At 45.0% G+C, this 22,241-nt stretch overlaps 1 protein-coding gene and 1 pseudogene across 5 annotated transcripts in view; both read right to left on the bottom strand.

Annotated features, from left to right (window-relative positions):
- The window catches only part of MLLT1 (MLLT1 super elongation complex subunit), a 78,352-nt gene that overhangs the window by 24,839 nt on the left and 31,272 nt on the right, over positions 1 to 22,241 (bottom strand). The gene's annotated exons all lie outside the window — the stretch shown is intronic.
- On the bottom strand, positions 3,328 to 3,744 carry LOC308556832 (histone H3.3C pseudogene; annotated as a pseudogene). The gene has a single exon. The product of its transcript is annotated as a histone H3.3C pseudogene (transcript).

Raw genomic sequence — 22,241 nt, forward strand, 5'->3', positions numbered from 1 at the left:
TCTCCTCGTCTCCCTGGACCACTCATCACCTCCAGCTGGTTGTCCAGCTGCTTCCACTATGGCCCCCTTTTAATCCACAAAGTTGAAACTGTCTCTTGGCTCACCCCCAACCCACTTCTTCAAAACCTGCCAATGGCCTCCCTCTGAGCCTTGAGCAAATGCCACACTGTCACCACAGCCAGTGCAATCCAGCCATCTCAGGCCATGTGGCTGTCTTCTACTCCCCACATCCAGCTCTCCCCTGGCTGGCACTCAACCCTTGACAGGCCTTCTCGGACCACTGCCCCCAATCACAGTGTGATTCACCCCCATAAGGACTAACCAAGGTCCACAGGATGGATGTCTGTTTTCTGTCTATGCACCCCAATGAACTGTGAGCATTCTGGACAAAAGGACCCTTTTTTATTTCTGATAGGCCTAGCACTGACCAAGCACCTGTGTCTGTTCAAAGTGCCCATATGCTCATTTACCCTACACAAACTTAATGGGTGCCTGTCTGGCAGTGAGCCAGACCAAGGAGGGATCTTTGACCTTATGGACGCTCAGGGTCTGTAGTTAGTCACCACAGCAGCAATACTGACATGACACGAACTATATACTATGTCACATCACGTTGTGGAACATTTACTGTGGCCAGGTACTTTTCCAAGCACTTATTTTGTATGAATGTTCCACAGACCAAAACACAGGTGCTCTTACTGTCCCCATTTCACAGATGAAGAAACTGAAACAAAGGCAGTAACCACCTGGTGCCATGTGACTGATCAGGGGAGAGCCAAGATTCACTATAGGGGTTCTCTGAACCCCTGGGGAGGACTTCATGCCCACACAAACAAAACAGGTCAAAGCAAGAGCCCGAAACAAGACACCAGGAAGAATTCTGTATGACTCCCCAGAGATGGGCAGTGCAGGGCAAAGTTAGAGGCAGCATCAGGGCCAGGCAGAGGCCTCCCTGAGGTACCAGTGTGTGCCCTGCAGCTGATGTGTCCCTCAAAGCACACTGAGAAAGGCTGACCGGAGCTCCCTTTGGACAAGCCCGAGAAGCTTGGGAACTTCCAGGAGGAAGACAGACTACTTCCTGACCAGCCCCTGGGAAACCAGCCTCCAGAGCAAGTGGAGACACAGTCAGGACCACAGCGCCCCGGAGAGCCAGCAGCATACTTGGTGAGGACTGGCCACATTCAAGGTGCTTTTTTTTATTAAGATTTTTTTATTGACTTTTTAAGAGATAGAAACATCAATGAGAGAGAAACATGATCGGCTGCCTCCTGCATGTCCCCCATCAAGGATTGAGCTGGCAACCCGGGCATGTGCCCTGACTGGGAAGCAAACCAGCAACCCTTTGGTGCACAGGACGCCCCCTCAAACAACTGAGCCACACCAGCCAGGGCAATAGGATGGGTCTAAATCCAGTATGACTGCTGCCTTCATAAAAAGGGGAAATTTGGACACAGACACACACAGGGAGAACACCATGTGAAGATAAAGGCAGAGACCGGGTAATGCTTCTACAAGCCAAGGAACTTCAAAGCAAGTCACCAGAGGGGCCCCCACTCCCAAAGAGTAACATCTTTAGTCCAGCCAGACCCCTACACGTGCCCCACTCTCAGCAAAGGCAGCTGAGGCCTGCCTCAAGTGTTCTCAGGCCAGGCTGTGGGCAGCCACCCACTCCCCAGGCCACTCACTGGCTACAGGCCAGCATCTCTCTGACCTCAGCAAACTGAGATGCAGAGGAACTGGCTAAACTGGCGCTGGCGACCAAAGCCAGTGTGTGTGCACCTGTCCTCAGTGTGTGGGGAGTCCAGGCCATGAGAGTCTGCATGGGCCAGGCTGGCCCTAGCACAGAGCACATCAAGGCAAACAGGGCTAGCTGGGAACTCCCAATGCTGCCCTCTCCACTGCCTCAGATCACCCCCCCATTCCTTGGGGCCATCTCCAGGGCCCTGCCCTGTTGTGCAGCTAGCAGGGCTGGCCCTGGAAAATCCCCTAGGTTTAAAGTAACTGACCCTCAGACTGCTGGCAGTCAAGGAGAATGCCTGGCTCCTCACGACCCTAGGGCGGTCCCCTCAGCATCTTGGCCCTGCCCACACTTGTACCTGGGGCCTGTCTGACTTTCCTTTGTGAGAGGCCCTGGGCTCATACATGCTGGGCTTTAAAAAAGTCAAACTTGAATCTGATCACAGCCCTAGATCTAACCATCAGTTTAGAGGGCTGCCACCAGCAACATCCTTAGAGGACAAATGATACGGCTTTTTAAAGTGCTTTGCATGGAAAGAAAAAAAAAGAAAGGGAAAGATGGAGGGAGAGAAAAAGATTTAAAGCAGTTTAAGAGATACAGTAACCAATAGCAATGCACTGACCTTATGTGAATCCTGATTTAAACAAACAAATTATATGTGACAATTAGAGGAAATTTGACATTATTAGATATTTAATATTAAAGAATTATTAATTTATTAATTTTTAGATATGACGTGGTTAGGTAGTTTTTTGTGTTTGTTTTTCTCATAAAAAGAGATTTATCTTTTACAGACACCAAGTGAAATATTTACAAATTAAAATACAGGATGTCTAGGACCTGATTCAAAACAATCCTCAGGGTAGAGATGAAAACGACATTGTACCCAAATGACTGCTGAAGCTGGTGGAGGTGCCACGTCAATGCTTTGCTCTGCTATTCTCTCTACTTCTGTATTTTTTAATAGTTTAATGTATTTTAATGGCAGAATTACAGGAACAGCACAGAAGACAGACAACATTAAAAATGCACTTGTGTGTAGGAAAACTCAGAAAAGTATAGTGAATGGATATAATCTATTGTATTTAAAAATGCTACACCACACAATACAATATACAGATGATGTATTATAGAACTGTACACCTGAAACCTATATAATTTTATTAATCAATGTCACCCAATTAACTCAATAAAAAAGTATTAAAATATGCTACAAACACCATTTAGTTGCTGTCAATAAGATATTTACTTGTTTTTAAGAACTCCATATGCTAACATTATCCAGAAAAATTTAACAGGTTTATTTATAATTGTTATAAAGTTGAACTGCTGAAACTTGTTCACTGAAACATTTTGACTTGCATTAATGCTTTATGGTCCCTGAATTTATATTTTAAAAATTCACACACAAATGAAAATGGAAAAACTGCCAATATCTGATTTCTGTCCCCTATTTTCCACTTGTAATCATATACTTAGGTACCTTTTGACCCCATGGGGGGGAAAAAAATCTAACCTTCAGAACTACCAATAACAGAAGAGAAATATATTTTTTTAAAGAATGAAATGTTTCCCATCATAGTGGATTCTTAAGCACATTCTCCACATATGTGTTGTTCTAGCTGGATGTCTTTTGGCATAATGTGTTGTTACACGCTAGGCATGGATAGCACAAAGGTTGGTATCTTCAAAAAAGCCAACCAGATAGGCCTCACTTGCCTCCTGCAAAGCACCAATAACTGCTCTGGAAGCACAGATTTGTTTTGAAGTCCTGAACAACTTCTCACACCAGACGTTGGAAGGGAAGTTTGCAAATCAGAACCTCAGTGGACTTCTGATAACATCCAATTTTACGGAGCACCAAGGCACCAGGCCTGTTACGATGAGGTTTCTTCACTCCTCCAGTAGAGGGTGCATTCTTGTGAGCGACTTTTGAAGTCAGTTGCTTCCTTGGTGCTTTACCACTCACTGGTTGATTTGTGGGCAGTCTGCTCTGTAAGAGCCATGGTATAGAGAGACCTTCCTAGTTACCGTCTCCCTCAGCTGGAGTTTGGCGAGCTAGAGGCTGCACTGGCCTTAGACAGCAATGGTGGTGCAGCAGCTGTGAACACTTCTGTATGCATTTTTTAAGTTTTCTATAGTAAATAAATTTAAATATATATGCTTGGCTCCACCCCCAGCCTTTCTCACAGTGCTGCATCTAAGTACCTACTACCTACTGTGACTCTATCCTGAAAAGAGGATGAGGGCACAGTCAGGGCAAGCCTCCATCACAGAGCTCAGAGGAGCTCAGACAAGGCCCAATGGAAACCTCCGTCCCCAGGTCTCCCAGGTCCTTCTTGGCCACCACGCAAATGCCTCACTCTCGGCTTCAAGTGGCCGCCTGCCTACTACCAGCACAACTTAGCCAACCCTCCCCAGGGCTAGGCACTGTGCAGTTTACCTAGCACTTATTTCATCCTCACAAATTCTCACTATCCATCAGGAGAGGAAACTGAAGTTTAGTGGCATTTAATCATTTGTCAAGGCCACAGGGAACAAACAAAGGCCAGACCTGCGACTCCGTAAGCCTTGGCCTCTGGCGTCTTCCTGTGGATGCAGCCCTGACCCACACAGTGAACCAAAACCAGAATGCTCCAGGGCAGCAAGAGATAACTGCTCACTGCCAGGTAGAGACAGCAAGGGAAGGAACATGGGAAAAAAATATCCCAAAGCAAACCCCACCAAACCTGCAATTCCACTTTCAGGATTCGTCCCTATGAGCTCCTGAACAAATGTTTGAGGAGGGTCACCACTCAGCACTGCGGTAGTGAGAGGCCTAGAGAAGGAACATGAAAAGTTCTCAAAAGGGAAGTTAGGGGAATCACAGCTGGTCTGAGCTGAGGGAAGAGCTCAGACATCACAAAGAATGAGGAAGAGTTATATGTGTTGACACAGGAGGGTCTACATCTCTTTAAGTTAAAAATGCGCCACATGCACACATGTGCCACAGAACAAAATGTTTCTGGAAGGACTTACAACTAATGCTCATAGTGGTTACTTCAAGGAAGTGGGCTGGAGACAGGACTTTAATTCCTGATATATATGTCACTTTTGTAGTTAGATGAAGAAAAACCTTCAAAAAGCATTAAAAAAACAGTGCAATGTGAGCTGAAAACTGGCTTTTGGGATCTAAGACCTCCTGGATGCCAAAACAGCTCTGCCACCATCTCGCTGTGACCCTAGACCACCTGGCCCACCTCTCTGAGTTCAGTGAAAGGAGAAAATAAAACCACAGGGTTCTGGGTGCGTGAGAAAAGAAAGAAGGAAAAACTGTAACTCTGGCTGGCAGGACAGTATGGGCAGCATCAGTCTGGGCTCTCACCACATCTGACTGACCTGCCAAGAAGGCCAGGGGGACTCTCAGAGTCAGCCAGGACCAGGTACAGTAAGAATAGTCACCACAGCACTGCGGGCAATAATGAGAGGCAAACCACTGAAACGCTTGCCAAGAAGGGGCTGTCGCTAGAGGTCAAGGGTTTGAGAATATTCTCTTTTTGTACCTTTGAATTCTGAACAAAACAGTGCATGCCCTCTGAGGGTACTCCCAGGGCAAAGTGACAAGGGGGCAGACTCTAGAGCTACGCTTGCTCTTGCATTTACTGGGTCACCTTGAGCAAATTACATTACCTGTTCATGACTCAGCATCCTCACCTGTGAAATGGAAAGAACAGAACCCACCCATATACGAGCTCTCAAAAATGCTGGTCATTGCCTGGCTGGCATGGCTCAGCAGTTGAGCATCAACCTATGATCCAGGAGATTGAGGTTTAATTCCCGGTCAGGGCACATGCTCAGGTTGTGGGCTTGATCCCCAGCAGGGGGCGTGCAGGAGGCAGCCAATCAATGACTCTCTCTCATCATTGATGCTTCTATCTCTCTTTCCCTCTCCCTTTCTCTGAAATCAATAAATATATATATATTTTTTTAAAATGCTGGTCATCATTACATACGGATATGAAAAGAGCTCCAAGACAGGCTGCTACTGACAGAAGAAAGCTAATGGCACAACTGTGAGTCTAACTGGAACACCACTGCTGTCACATTAAAGACTTTACTTCTACACAAGTGTAACACAGGGAACCACTCTGGATAAAAGACACTCACCCATTCACTTCTTGGGAGATCAAAAAGACTAGAGGGTGTAAAGGGATAGAAAGGGAAGAGTCCCATTTTTCTACTCTGCATGCTTCAGTATTATCTGATTTAAGGTAAACTGAATATATTCATGTACTGCTAAGCAATTAGAAATTAAAACAAGAAGGCCGAAAGGCACACACTATATTTTAAAGACCTTGTGCCATGAAAACGGACACATACTTTTAGCTGAAAGTAAGCTTCTGTTATCTGGAGTCCTAACTCAATGATTCGTGATTCGTCCCCAATATAACACCAGAAAGAGTGAGAAAGTAGTCTGCAATATAAATACACACATGAAATGGCACTTTGACAAAGAAACCTGGACAAAAAACAGACAAAAGGGAGGAAAGAATATGGTGTCCCCAGGATGAGACCATGAAAGCTCAAAGTTGAGGGGACCAGAGAATCATCAGTCTCCTCCTGAACCTCACCACCCCCCCCCAATTTAAGAGAGACCACCACTCCCACATCCCATGGTGGCTGTTAAACAAAGAGACACAAGAGCTAATTATGCAAAACATGGGACAACCTCTCTCAAATCCCAAGCTGAGGCTGCCTGAACCCCCAGCTCTGACCTCCAAGAAAGCAAGTGGCTGAGCTGATAGTGCCAAGCACCCCCACATTACTCCCTGCCCCACCTCTACTCAACTATATCCCTCCCTCACTTTGTGAGGGTAACAGTGCAAATGACTCAGTCACATGATTCCCATCTTTACAGGAAAACACATAAATCAGTCAGGAGAGAGGTTCTCAGGGAAGGTGACTTCAGGACAGTGCTCGCACTCTTTCACGGAGCAGGCAAGAATGGGAGTGGACCACCCCTCCCAGGTCCTGGGGTGCCAGTGATCAATCAGCACGGGTCAGGGTGCACACCTCTTCTCACACACATGCGCTCTTTCAAGGCACTTCTCCTTCGAAGCAGTTCCAGACTGTCCTCTAGGAAATGCAGATACTTTTGGAGTCCCACATCAAGAAACAGAAAGATGCTCCAGGGAAAGACCAACCAAGCCACACAGCTGGCCATGTTCACGTGGCTAGTCACAACTTGGCAACCCCCTAACCTGGGTCTCCTCATACAATGTCCCTTCTGTTTGGCTCCTCAGCAATCCACCAGTGAGGACAGGCCCCCTCAGCCACATCAACCAGCCAACTGACGCAGTGCAGGGCCACAGGCTCCACAGGGTGGGGCAGGTGGCTCCACCACAGGGTGAGGGGACCAGACAATGGTGACTCCAGAAGGGGTGTGCTGAACTGGGGTAATCTGGGTTCCCACCTAATCACTCAAGACCAGCTCTCACATACCAAGTCTCAATTTAAACTGAGGACAGGTGGGAAAAGCCCACCCAGGCCCAACATAAATGGGTTTTTGCAGCCCAGAGCCACTTCCACTCTAGAGGATGGGGAAGGGTGGAGGATTTGGTGGCCCTGGAACTTCCAGTATGTTGCCAGGCCTGCCATACTGCCTACACAGCTGCCTCTCCCTCACCAAACACAAGTCAGCAAGGATGTGTCCAAGAAGCTCCAACAGTGGGCTTGAGGCTCACAAACCAGTGCTATTTTACAAAACTCTTTCAGGCTTCCTAATAAACCACACAAATGTCCTAATAAAATGTACCAAAATGTCCTTTCTGGGACTTCGGACAGCAGCCTTTGAGTAAAGCCATGGGAAGTTACTGATGGTTAGAGCTCCCTGCCCAATAATAGCTTGTGTGGGAGGCGGGTGGAGGGCAGGGAGGATGTCTAACATTAGCAGCAAATAACCAAATTAAACTTCTTCACATTTTACCTTTTCTGAAAATTGGGCTGTCTCTTAAAGTCCGTGTGCACACCTGATATGTTTATTTCTTCTCCCAAAGTGTGTTATTAAATTGGCAGTATATCTCCCAATGAAGGGAGTTGCAGACCAGAGGAAATGGGGTTAAGGTCAGCTGCAGGGGATGGTCAAGCTGTGGGTTTGATACCAAAACGTGCCCATGCCAGCATTCCTGCCCTAACAAGCACCCACACGGCACAGGTGGGCACTGCTGGCCTGAAGTGGGAATGACAACATTGGAGCAGATTTCTTTAAACTCTCATCCCCATCCTATGACTGACTCTTTTCTCCTGTTGGTGTCACCAATCACAAGCCAGAAACTCACAACTAAGAGGCAAGCATCTTTAATTTGAAAAAGCCAAAATTATATCAGCTGCCCCACACCTGCTCACACCCAAGACCAAGCCCTCCAGGTTCACCCCAGAGCCTCCCACCCCTGCACTGACCCTGCTTCCCAACAGACACCAGAACTCAGTCAAGTGCTTCCTATTTGGCAGCCACTGAATTACTTCTTGGAAAGGCTGGTCCAGGTCTGCTTTGTAATGTTGCTGTGCTACCACAAAATCTGGGACAGGCAGGAAATGGTGCCTGGCCAGGGATTCTGAAGCCGCGGCCACAAGGTCTTATGCTCAAAGAGGTAGACGAGCGCAGAGGGATCAAAGGAATTGACCCTTTATTGAGGGTCTAACAGCACATCCCCTCACCACACACAAGCTGAGAGGTCTTTTTAAAAATCAAGTGTGGCCCTAGCCAGTTTTGCTCAGTGGTTAGAGGTCGGCCTGGGGACTGAAGGGTCCCAGGTTTGATTTTGGCTAAGGGCACATACCTTGGTTGCAGGCTCAATCCCTGGCCCTGGTCAAGACGCATGAGGGAGGCAACCAACCAATTTGTCTCTCTCACATCAATGTTTCTCTCCCTCCCTCCCTCCCTCCCTCCCTCCCTCCCTCCCTCCCTCCCTCCCTCCCTCCCTCTCTCTCTCTCTCTCTCTCCCCCTTCTACTCTCTCTGAAAAGCAATGGAAAAAATATCCTCAGGTGAGGATTAAAAAAAAAAAAAGCAAGTATGATCATGTCATCCCCCAGCTAACTCTCTGATGGCTCCCCAATGTGCTGGAAATGAGTGGCTCTGCCAACCTCACCCACCTGTTCCCCACCTCCCTTTCAAACCGTGATGTCCCTGATTCTCCACCTTCACATTCCACAGCTTTCACCTGGAAGGGGGTCTGACTCTTCCCCACCCACAAGTCTCTGAGTAAACCTCACTTCCTAAAGGAAATCTTGCCCAACACCCCCAACCCTTTCTAACTGGATGCCTATAATACAGCATCCACCACTGCTGCTTCAGTGCACGGATGACTTGTTCTGATGTAGTCACCTTCATGATTGTCTGACTAGTACCTCTCATCCCTGTTGGTCTGGGAGCTCACAAGACATGGGACTGTGTGCAATTTGGTTCCTAGTGTGTCTTAGACTCAATAAACATCTGCTACATGAACCAATCAATGACACTGCAGCAAAGGGCAGAAGAAAAGCCATTTCTCCTCCTTGTAGTAAATAAACCAATTTTTCTAAAAAACTCTCAACTGCAAAGAATCAAAGACAGTGGAATCCCCTACTAGAAACCATCTTCCTATCATAATTTCCTTCTGCCTCTTTAAACAGCTCTTTTGGTGTAAGCTCCCAGTAGGTAGCAAAACGAAACTCGTGGGCCTGGGTGGGGTCTGGCAGAGGGTTTTTAGATACACCACCAAAAGCACAAACCATAAAATTTAAAAAAATGGTAAACTGGGCTATCAAAACTCAAAACTCTCCTGGGCAAAAGATACTGTTGAGAAAATAAAAAGACAAGCCACAGACTTGGAGAAAAGATTTGCAAATCAGATACTAGATAAAGAACTTATATCCAGAGTATATAAAAAACTAAAACTCAACAATAAGAAGCTAATCCAATGTTTTTTAAAAGGCAAAGATTCTGAAAAGATATTTCCCCCCGAAAAATCTATAAATTGCAAAAAAACCCACAAAAAACATGCGAAGATGCTCAGTGTCATCAGCCCTCAGGGAAATGCAAATCAAAACCTAATGACACTACTCCACATCCACTAGGATGGCTATAATCAGAAAGAAAGTGTGGGCGAGAAACTGTGGAGAAATTGGAACCCTCGTACATGGTGGGAATGTAAAATGGTGCAGCCACTGTGGAAACCAGTATGGAGGTTTCTCAAAAAGTTAATCACAGGATTACCAAAAGACCCAGCAATTCCACTCCTTGATATATGCCCAAGAGAAACGAAAACACAGCCATACACACACAAAAACTTGTACACAAAATAGCTAATAGGTGAAAACAACCTAAATATCCATCTACTGATGAATAAACACATAATATGTGGTCTATAAAATATATTCATACATAAAGAAGTGAAACACTGACACATACTACAATGTGGGTGAACCTTAAAAATATTACACTAAATAAAAGAAGCCAGGCAAAAAAGGCCACATAGCATTTGATTCCATTTATATGAAATGTCCAGAACAGGCAAATCCATGGACACAGAAAGTAGGTTAGTGGTTGCCAGGGGCTGGGGAAAGGGAATGGGGAGTGACTGCTAATGGGGGCAGAGCTTCTTTCTAGGGTGATGAAAATGTTCTAGAATTAGTGGTGATGGTTGTACAGGTCTGAATATACTAAAAAACAATGAAATGTACACTTTAAATGAATGAATTATATGGTATATAAATTGTATCTCAATAAAGTTCTTTTTTAAAAAGAGAGATACTGGCATTTTTCAGCAAGCCACAGGCGGTCTGCACCTCAGGAGTGGGTCAGCAAGACAACTCTGCAGTCAGGGGGAACCTGCACTGATCTGCATTACAAACCATCCTTTTCTGGGAAAACTCAAAAGGAACATGATATCCCCGACTTTAACCAAGAAGAGACAACTCCTTTTATCCAAGACCAAACAGCAACGTCGTCGTGAAAGGTCTGCACTTCCTATGAGGCTGACCAACTGCATTTTCAAGAAGCCAGTTACAAGGATAACTTCCCATCCTGGCAATGTGGTCAGGAGCAGGCAACAGGAGGAGCCCTGGGAGAAGCACCAGCAAGTCTGTGTGTACAGGAGACTGCAAGGGACTCCAGCCCTGCAGCAGTGAGAGAGAACTTTTAAGTACTTTGGATGTCACAAATACCATGAAAATAATTGCACCAGAAAGCGCAGGTGAATCCCTGGGCTGTGCTGGTCCTGGGTCTCTACACACCAGCCTGGAGCCCACCACAGCACAATTTTTAGGTTGGGCAGAGATGATCCCAGGAGCAGGTCTCTGTGTCCCACAGCTTTGCGGTAGGCAACCAGTTACCCATGGAGATATACAGAGACAGACTCTGAAAGTGAAAAAAGCAAGAGAGAGACTGGTTCCCAGCCAGCATGGCTCAGCAGTTGACCATCGACCTATGATCCAGGAGATCGAGGTTTGGTTCCTGGTCAGGGCACATGCCCAGGTTGTGGGCTTGATCCCTAGCAGGAAGTGTGCAGGAGGCAGCCAATCAATGACTCTCTCATAATCAATGTTTCTCTCTCTCTCCCTCTCCCTTCCCCTCTCTGAAATCAATTTTTAAAATTACTAAAAAAAAAACACAGAAAGAGAGACTGGCTGTGGCCTTAAGGGCAGAAAGGCTGACCAGGGAGGCAGAGAGAGCCAGGAGCCAAGAAGGATGTTGTGAAAACAATGAAAATTATAAGAAGGTTGTGTTGAAAAAGTCCAGCGGTGTGGCTTTTGGAAAGTGGTTCCATACCGTGAGGATGCCCGCAGTATACTTGTTTCCTTTCATGTCAATTCTGTTTCTTGCTCTGGACTCTGATGCTTTGTTGTATTAAAATTTTATGTTATTAAACTTTTTTGAGAGACAAAAAGGGAAAAAGAGAGAGAGAGAAAGAAAACACTGGCCTTATGAAGTGCTGATGAGAATTCAGGGCAACTAGAAGCCACGTCCACCACTGGAGAAGATGTAAAGGGGTATAGCCACTTTAGAAAACTGTCCGACAGTTTCTTATAAAGTTAAACATACCTGGTCCCATAAGACCCAACAATCCCACTCCTGGGTATTTACCCAAGTGAATTGAAAACCTGCGTCCACACAAAAATCTGTAAATGCAAATATTTAGGGCAACTTCACTCATAACCACCAACATGAGAAAGCACCTAGACGTCCTTCCCCAGCAAAGGGATAAACAAAGTGCAGTGCATACAGACAACAAGGACGAAGGAACTCTTCGATCATGCCAACAATGGGCGTGCATCTTAAGTGCACCCTGCTCAGTGAAAGAAACTAGACACAAAGGACTGTATGTTGTATGAGTCTATTTATATGATATTCTGGAAAAGGCAAGACTACAGGGATGGAAAACAGATGAGTGGTTTCGAGGAACTGAGGGTGGTAGGAAGAGCTCACTTCAAAGGGACAGCATGAGGGCTTTGTGGGGGATGGGACTGTCATGGTGCAGGCATGACTCATCCATGCCAAACCCAGAGTAAATTTCACTGAGCACACAGTATAATAATAACAACCAGATGGGGGAGCAGGAGACCCAAGATGGGTTATAAACTGTGATAATGAATCTAACTATATATGACATATCACACCCATACAAGTGGAGGAAAAGTGTCACAGATAACTTTGTAAAGGTTTTTAATTGGACACTGGAAGGCCAAAGAAAAAAGAACAACAGGCGGACACTGAACCTGAGCTGGTTGAGTCACTTGTCACAGGAATACTGGTTAGCACTTCTGAAACTACTTTCCGGGTATACTAGGGTTAAACAAATATAAGCAAATATACTGTGGATAATGAGAGCGAGGTTTCTTCCTTCAGAGAAAAAATTTTAAATAAGCAACAGAGGAATGGCAGAATGAACTCAGTGGTGCTGGTCTAGAGCTGAAGGCATACGTATGAAGTGATGTTTATTTTTATATACAGACAGACGGACACAGAAATAAACAGGGGGCAGTTAGTATAAATGCATACCTTTCCCAGCTCTGTCATATGAGGGTGACTAAATGCAGCGATACCCCAGGAGCAATGAGCACACTTTGCTCCCGTATCTTGGCTTTTAAATACCATTCTCAAATGAAAGGGACCAGGACTTGGAGAAATGGCTGATTCTAGGGCTGGGGCAGAAGAAAACTAAGATGAACCTGAAGTACCTTGTGGTGCCAGAAAGTGAAGAAGTGCCCAAAAAACCATGGGAACATGGTTAAAAGGCTCAGGGACCAACATGAGGAAGATCCTGCCTGGCAGAGTGAGAACAATTTGAACAACATGATAAATAACAGTATGACCGGATTATAACCCAAAGGAAAAAAACACACAAATATCCATGAATATAAATAAATGACTGAATAAATAAGTGGGGAAGAAGGGACAAGCCTTCCTTATAGAGAAATCCCCATTAATAAATGTAGAAGAAATGACAAAAATAAAAATCACCATAGAACAACACTGATGGATGCTAAACTAGTGGATGAAATGTGAAAAAGAAACAGGAGATATGCAGTCTCAAAGCATCTCCCCCAAATGGATATTAGCTACTGTGGTGGTTCTAACTATGCCCACCCGGATGTGGGGATTAACTTCTCCCCTAGAGTGTGGGCTAGACTTGAGTGACTCATGTCTAACAATAGAGAAAGGAACAGAAAACAACTCTGCAGTGGAAAAACCTGGGAGATACCACCTTAACTCAAAGATCAAGGTTAACATCCCCAGTAATAAGTCAAGTTAGTATCAGGCCCACCATACTATGATGTGATGAAGGGAGCTCTTAACTTCCACGGTTGTCTTACCAAAATCTACAACCCCAGTCTAATCATGAGAAAACACAAAACAAACCCCAGGTGGGGGGCATTCTACAAAATGACTGACAAGCATATTTCAAAACTATCAAGGTCATGAAAGAAAAGGGAAGACTGAGAAACTGTCATAGACTGAAGGAGGTGAAAGAGAAATAACAACAGAGGATCCTAGAACAGAACAAACATTAGTAGAAAATGGGGAAATCTAAGTAACATCTGTTCACAGTAAATATTGTACCAATGTTAATTTACTGGTTTTGATCACAGGCCGTGGTCATGTAAGGTGTTTACATTAGTGAAGCAGGATGTGGGGAATAAGGGAACTCTGTATGATCTTTGCAACTCTTCTGTGTTTCTAAAATTATTTCAAAATTCAACGTTAGAAAGAAACCATGACTATGAGACAGTCCATACTTGGTTAAGTTACTATAAGATCTTTATGCACATTTGGAACAACCTGGGTTTTTTAATCTGTTTCTTTCTTCGACTCTAAGTTGTGTGGAATCTAAATACATAAAGGCTTTCTGATAAAACACAGTGGCTAACTGAGATACGCAGTAAGTATAACACACATACCATTACAAAGACTTAGTAGAAAAAAAGAAAAAGAACGTAAAGTAGCTGGTAAATTTAAAATACTGATTACATGTTGAAATCATAATATTCTGGATATATGGGGTTTAATAAGTTACATTATTAAGATTTGTTTCACCCATTTCTTTTGGCCTTTTTAAATGTGGCTACTAAAAAAATTTTTAGAGTGCATGTGCAGCTTGCATATTTCTAGTGGACAGCCAGGGTACAAGATATAGTTCACAATTGAAACAAGGAGAGCTTTCAATACCTCTGGCCAATTCCAGGACAATGAGCAGATATAAAGGAAGCATTTCAGCATGACTCCATTCACTTGATCAGTCCTAGGAAACCTAGGAACCAATGGACTCATCCTAGACACTTGTCCTGGACACACTGCCTTGTCCTGAGGAAGTACTAGCAAGCTCTCCCAAGCCACAACCAATGAATGTCCAGTTCTCTTTTCAAAGGAACTCAGCCACAGCACATAGAGGCTGCAGGGTCAACATATGATCGAAGAACAACCATCTGGATCCCCCTAGATCAGAGGAACCTTTTTTCTGCCAAGGGCCATTTGAATATTTATAACATCATTCAAGGACCACACAAAAGTATCAACTTAAAAATTAGCTATGAAAGAGAGGAAACAAGATGGCGGCATAGGTAACAGCTGCACCTGCCGCCTCCCACAACCACATCAAAATTACAACTAAAACACAACCACCATCACTCAGAGCCTCCTGAGATCTGGCTGCACCGAAGCCCTACAACCAGGGAACTGAAGGAGCATCGAGAGCGGTAGGAGGGGTGGAGACGCGGGCCCATCGGAGCTGAATCGCCAAGACATGGCTGCAGGCCCACATCCAGTGCTGCGGGTAAACCTGGGAGGGAATCTCCACACTGGGAATCTTTCCCAGAGGAGTGAGGGGTCCCAGCCCCACAGCAGGCCCCCAGGGCCAGGAAGAAACATCCCCACAACTCTGGGCTATGAAACCAGCGGGGACTGTCTCTGAGGGTCTCGGAGGCTGCGGGAGCCCCAGCAGCTCCTCTTAAAGGGCCCGCCCACAGACTCACTCAGATGCGCTCCCTCTGAGTCCAGCGCCGGGCAGCAGTTTGAGAGGAACCTGGGACACTTGGGGAGGAACTAACCTGCCTGAAATCCGGGAGAGAGGTGGAGGGGCAGCTTTCTCCCAGGCAGAAGGGCTGGCAGAGACCATTGCTCCTTTGGCGAGTCCTCCCTGCACACAGCCGGCAGGCAGGCGCCATATCTGAATCGCCAGCACCTGACTCACACCGTTGGCCACGCCCCATGATTCCCGGAGGCCCCGCCCCTCCCCACCTGCAGGCTCATCCAGGCACTTCCAGGGGCTTTTCTCTGCAAGTGGCCTCTCGAGCCTCATGCTTAGGACTTTCCTAAAATCTTTCAAACAAGCAGCAGGGTGCCCCATACGGCTTGATAAGTAGCCCCAGGCCTGGCACTAGCAGCAGCCTGCATTGGCTCATAGCCTGGCCTCTCCTTGGACACCTCCAAGTCCAGCACAAGTAGCAACCACCTACGGATTGCTGTGTAGCTCAGGCTAGGTGGCCCTGGGCAGGCACTGGGACAGGCTGACTTTGCACCTCCCGGGAGGCCTCAGAGACAGTGCACCTGGTGAACACCAAAGCTCCACTGAAGTCAATCCTGCTCCATAGGGGTGTCTCCAGCACAGCAGCTCTCTGGCTGTAGTTGCAGCTGGTCCTCACAGCTGATTGGTCTGGGAGTCAGTTCCTCACAGTGACGCCAACAGCAACCAAGGCTCAACTACAACAGGACAGTGCACACAGCCCACATAGGGGAGCACCTAGAAGGCCCAGCTCAGGTGACTGGGGAGGCTGAGCCACTGGATCCTACAGGGCATCTACTACACAAAGCCACTCTACAAATTCCAGGAGACATAGCAGCTCTACCTAATACATAGAAACAAACACCTGGAAGCAGTCAAAATGCGGAGGCAAAGAAACATATCACAAAGGAAAGAACAGAAGAAATCTCTAGAAAAGGAACTAAATGAAATCGATCCAAGCAAGCTAACAGATACAGAGTTCAGAATAATGGTTATAAGGATGCTCAAGGATATTAGTAAGAGTATTACGAAAATAATTAAGAAAAACGATGCTACATGAACTGAAATGAAGAATAATTTACAGGGAATCAATAGTAGAGTAGAGGACGCTAAGAATCAAATCAGCCATCTGGAACATGAAGAAACAAAAAACACCCAACCAGAAGAGCAAAAAGAAAAAAGAATCCAGAAATATGAAGATAGCATAAGGAGCCTCTGGAACAACTTCAAGAGGCCCAACATTCGTATTATTGGGATGCCAGAAGGAGAGGAAAGAGAGCAAGAAATTGAAAACCTATTTGAAAAAATAATTACAGAAAACTTCCCCTACCTGGGGAAAGAAATAGATTTACAGTCCAGGAAGCACAGAGGGTCCCAAACAAGAGGAACCCAAAGAGGCTCACAGCAAGACACATCATCATTAAAACGCCAAAGGTTAAAGAAAAAGAGAGAATCTTAAAAGCAACAAGAGAAAAGCAATTAAGTTACCTACAAGGGAGCACCCATACGACTCTCAGCTGATTTCTCAACAGAAACTTTGCAGGCCAGAAGGGAGTGGCAAGAAATATTCAAAGTGATGAAAAACATGGAACTACAACCAAGATTACTCTACCCAGCAAAGCTATCGTTTAGAATTAAAGGTCAGATAAAAGAGCTTCTCAGACAAGGAAAAGCTAAAGGAGTTCATCACCACCAAACCAGCACTACAGGAAATGTTGAAGGGTCTTCTTTAACAAGAAGCTAATGAACAAAAGAATCTGATGAACTAAATAGATCCAGAGACACTGACGCATGTAACAGACGATCATATTTCAGAGGGAAGAGGGAAGGAGGGTGGAGGGTGGGAAGAGATTAACCAAAGAAGTTATATGCATATGTGCATAACCCATGGACACAGACAATGACGGGGTGAAGGCCTGAGGAGGGGGTTAATTGGGTGGAAAAAAAATGGGACACCTGTAATACTTTCAACAATAAAGATAAGTTAAAAAAAAAAAAATTAGCTATGAGAAAAGCTCCCAGATTTATTGAATTTCAAGTCCCACCTGCAGTTGCCTGGCAGGACCAGACCAAATGATTTCATGGGCCGTATATGGTCTGCAGGTCAGACATTTCTCACCCCTGCCCTAGATGAACTAGAGCTCCCATATCACACATTCATTCTGCCCAGCAATGTGTGTTATTGTCGGCATTGAAAAATGGGCACGTATCCAGAACACATAAGGAACTCTTACAATTGATACTTGGGCAAAGGACTTGAATAGACATGTCTTCAAAGAAGACATACATATGCCAACAAGGATGAAATGATGCCCAGCATCGTTAGTCACAAGGAAATGAAAATCAAAACCACAATGAGATACCATTTCATACACCCACTAAGATTTCTATAATTTTAAAAATTAATAAGTAAAACTAGGAAACGTGTTGGCAAGGATGTGGAGAAATTGGAACCTTCGTACACTGCTGGTAGAAATGTAAAATGGTATGGCCATTGTGGAAAAACAGTTTGGTAGTTCCTCAAAATGTTAAACAGAGCATTACCATATGACCCAGCAATTCTACTCCTAAGTATATACCCAAAAGAACTGAAAACTGGTATTCAAACAAATACATGTATGTATACATTACAGTGTGAGATTATTTACAATAGCCAAAAGGTGGAAACAGCCCAAGTGTCCATCAATAGAAGAATGGTTAGACGAACTGTGGTATATCCATACAGTGGAATAGTATTCAGCCATAAAAAGGAATGAAATCTGACACACACTACAATGTAGATGAACTCATAAACAGTTAAACTAAGTGAAACAAGCCAGACACAAAAGATCAGATGAGAAACAATTGCTTAATTGGTACAAAGTTTCCTTTTGGAGTAAAGAAAATATTTTGAAACTAGAGCAAGGTAGTCATTGTACAACACTGTGACTAGACTAAATGCCACTGAATTGTTTAATTAAAAAGTTAATTTTATGCTAAATGAATTTCACCTCATTTTTTAAAAGTGGGTGTGAACTTACACACTGGTTGTGTTACCAAGTTTTCTGACAGACAACAGTTGCCTCCTCCAGAATCAATCTGGTTCATCCATTTAGTCACTTATTCAACAAATATTTACCAAGTGCCATCTCTGTGCTAAAGGCCAGTATCACAGAGAACAAAACTGACAGAGCTCTGCTCTCAAGAGCTTACATTCTAACAGTAGAGCAAACATTAGACAAGTGAACACATATCCACTTAAGTACAGTTGTTACTGTAGGCAGCTGTCAGTCAGAGTGCCAGGGAGTCTCCCCCATCGGCCAAGATGGCACAGGGGGATGTTCTTATACCAAGTGCACCAAAAGCAAAGAAAGATGAATGGACAGGGCCCAAGCATGCCCAAAACCAGAAATATGAATGGATGGGGCCTGAACGTGATGAAAGCTAGCAAGATAATTAGACAGAAAAAAAGCCCTCCCCTCCCACTGTAGCCAGATGGCTCAGTTGATTGTAGCATCATCCCACGCAGGTTGTGGGTTTGATTCCCAGTTGAGGTGCATATGGGAGGCAAGCGACCCGTTTCTCTATCACACTGATGTTTCTCTCTCTCTCAAATCAATTTAAAAAACATATCGTCGGTAAGGACTTAAAAAAAAAAAAGCAGCTCTCTTTTCCGTATCCCTATAAGAACCGTGGGCTTCAGCATAAAGGGGAGATGATCTTTGACAAGTGAGTCCATGGTTCTCCCAGGTCATGACACCTGAATAAACCTCTTTCCTTTTGCATCAGCACCTGTCTCACAACCTTGGTTTTCATTGTGAAAGGCAGCAGAACCTGCGTTTTTGAGGGCCCAGGCTGGGGTCCCAGCTGCCTGTGACAGGCAGACCCTGGGAGCGGGATTGTGGGAAGTTCCCAGAAACTGCCGAGAGCTTTTCTCGGGGAATTTCCCTGCACTCCTTCTCAAGGTGTGAGCTGCCTGAATCCCTTGGCTGGTGAAAAGAAACAGGTTTCTGGGGAGCAGGCGTACTCCAAGACTGGGTAAGTCAAACTGGCATGCACACCAGGGTCCTCTATCCCTGCCACTTGGTCTTTGCGCCACTTGAGCTTCATGCCACTTGGGTCCAGTTAGGACCATTTATGGTACCAGTTGGTAGAGTAGTCTAAGCTATCCCTGCTACTTAGGCTTCGAGCTACTTGGACTTCATGCCATTTAGGTCTGGTAAGGACCACTTGTGGCACTGGTTGGCAGGAGAAAAGCCCCTAGGACTTGTTTGTGAGTGTTGATTTGAACTAATGGAATTATGGATCCAAGTTTTGTTCATTGTTCCCACTTTGTCTGGGGTCTTTCTATGGTTATAGTTTTGGGTTTGTACTTTTGTGCCATCAAGGGTTGTTCTGTTTTGACTCCTGAAGGGAGCACACTGGGCCAAATTTTAGCAGATTGGTCCATGTACAGCTATAATCCAGTGACTAAGAAGGAATTAGTTTTCTATTATAACACTGCTTCGCCTATGTATACTTTAGACTATGAGAGAAAAGAGCCCCTAAATGGTTCCCTAAATTATTACACCATTATATAGTTGGAATTGTGTTGCTAACAGTCAGGAAAATGGGACGAAATCCCTTATGTCCAGGCATTTATGTCTTTACACAATAAGGATTCGGAAAAGAAAGGGAACAAATTAATGACACAGAGAAGGGAATTGGCTTCAAAATTCCCCCCTGATAGTAAGACACAGGAAAAAAAGGAAAATGAGATGAGTCTCTTTAATGCCCTGAACCCGGGGAACCAGGATTAGCAGCAGGTAGATTTCCCCCATTACCATCCCCACTGCTAGATACCCTTGAGATAGGGCCCAGAGGGGTGACAGTCCCACCCCTGTATGATGAAGGCATGGTCTCCCCCTTGAAGACTCAGCAGGGCACCCAATTTGGCCAGGAATCATCCCTATCCAGAATGGGACAATTCCCTTTGAGGTAATACCCTGTAGGCAGAATAAACCAGGAAGGTCACTGGGCTCATACTCCATTTTCCACTTCAGATTTACTGAATTTGAAGAATTCCAACCCGTCATATAGAGAGGATCTTCATAAAATGGCAGATCTTACCACCTCCATTCTTTCTAATCACCATCCACACTGGGCAGATGTACAGGCTCTCCTTAACATCCTGCTAACGGCAGATGAAAGGTGGCTAGTTATATGTGATGCTAATGAAGAGGCTCATCACCTCCATCAAGAGAATCCCAACGGGACTCCTAACCCAGCCAGGGCAATTCCCTTGACAGAGCCCAAGTGAGACCTGAATAGCAGGGACCTAGCCTTCCTAGAACATAACAAAAGGTACATATTGGAAGGGCTTAAGGGATGCCTAAACAAAAGAGCCTGATTATGATACAGGTCGTTCAACGGAAACCAAATGAAGATCCTTCTGAATTTTTAGAAATGATCTATCAGATCTATTAAAAGCACACTGATGCTGGCCCATAGGCACAAGAAAATGTCCAGATGGTAAACATGACTTTTATTGGGCAAAGTGCCCCAGATACCAGAAGGAAGCTCCAACATTTAGACTGGGTGTTGAAAATGAATCCTTCCCAGCTGGTGGACATAGCCTTTAAAGTTTACCATGCTGCCCGACCGGGCGTGGCTCAGCAGTTGATCGTCGACCTAGTATCCAGGTGATCGAGGTTCGATTCCCAGTCAGGGCACATGCCCGGGTTGCGGGCTCGATCTCCAGGCGGGGGCATGCAGGAGGTAGCCGATCAATGACTCTCATCACTGATGTTTCTCTCTCTCTCTCCCTCTCCTTTCCTCTCTCTGAAATCAATAAAGATATATTTAAAAAAAAAACAAAAAACCTGTTAAATAAATAAATAAATAAATAAATAAATAAATAAAAATAAAGTTTACCATGCCTGGGAAATAAGAAAATTAAAACAGGCCACCGTTTTCTTAGAAACAGTGCGGGGAAACCAGGAGGAGAGGCAGGACCCAAAAGGAAAAGGGAAAGACCCACCAGGCACCAATCAATGTGCCTATTGCAAAAAGGCCGGCGACTGGAGAAAGGACTGCCCAGAACTCAAAAAGAAAAAGAATAGATACTCTCACCAAGAAATACTGGAAAGAAATGACGAATCTGAAGACAAATGAAGAGGCCCAGGGGCTCCCCTAAACACCTACAATCTATTACTATTTCTCCCCAGGAGTCCCAGGTTACAACTGACAGCGGGGAACAAGCTAATTGACTTCCCCATAGATACAGGAGCTACATAGTCAGTGCTAAATACAAAACTAACCAAGAGAAGTTAATCTGCAGTGTCAGTTACTACAGTGACAATTACAAAAACAGCATTCCTTCAACCTCTAGAATGCCAGCTTGGGGATCAAAAACAAACACCAGACTGCCCCATTCTGTTGTTGGGCCAAGATTTACTTGTAAGTTACATGCACAAATAACGTTTTCCCCTGAGAACATGCTCTCCAGCTCCAAGGGCTCCTGACTTCCCTGGAAGGACCCAGAGGTGAACCTTCCCACTTGAGATCTATGAGAAGGTCGACTGAGCCATTTGGGCTGACGAAATCCCAGGTATGGTGGTTAACATCCAACCCATAAAAATTAACCTAAAAGAAGGGGCGCCAATCCCATGGAAGAAATAATACACCCTTCCTTAAAAAGGAAGCTTCAGAGGGAATTCAACCAGTATTGCAGAAAATCTTAAAATCAGGATTAATTCAACCATGCCAGTCTCCAGATAACACCCCCATTTTGCCAGTCAAAAAGCCTCACTCTAATAAATATCGATTTGTACAGGACCTTAGGGCCATAAATGATATTTTCCAGGACATTTGTTGACCAGGATATTCATTCTATGTTGCCCAGCCCTTATACTTTGTTGACCATGGTGCTCAGGGATAACAAATGGTTTTCAGTCCTAGACTTGCTTTTTTCCTGCATCCCAACAGATGAACAGGCTCAGCTATTATTTGCCTTTGAATGGCAGG

This window comes from Miniopterus schreibersii, assembly GCF_964146895.1.
Source record: "Miniopterus schreibersii genome assembly, chromosome: 4".
Taxonomy (NCBI): Eukaryota; Metazoa; Chordata; class Mammalia; order Chiroptera; family Miniopteridae; genus Miniopterus; species Miniopterus schreibersii.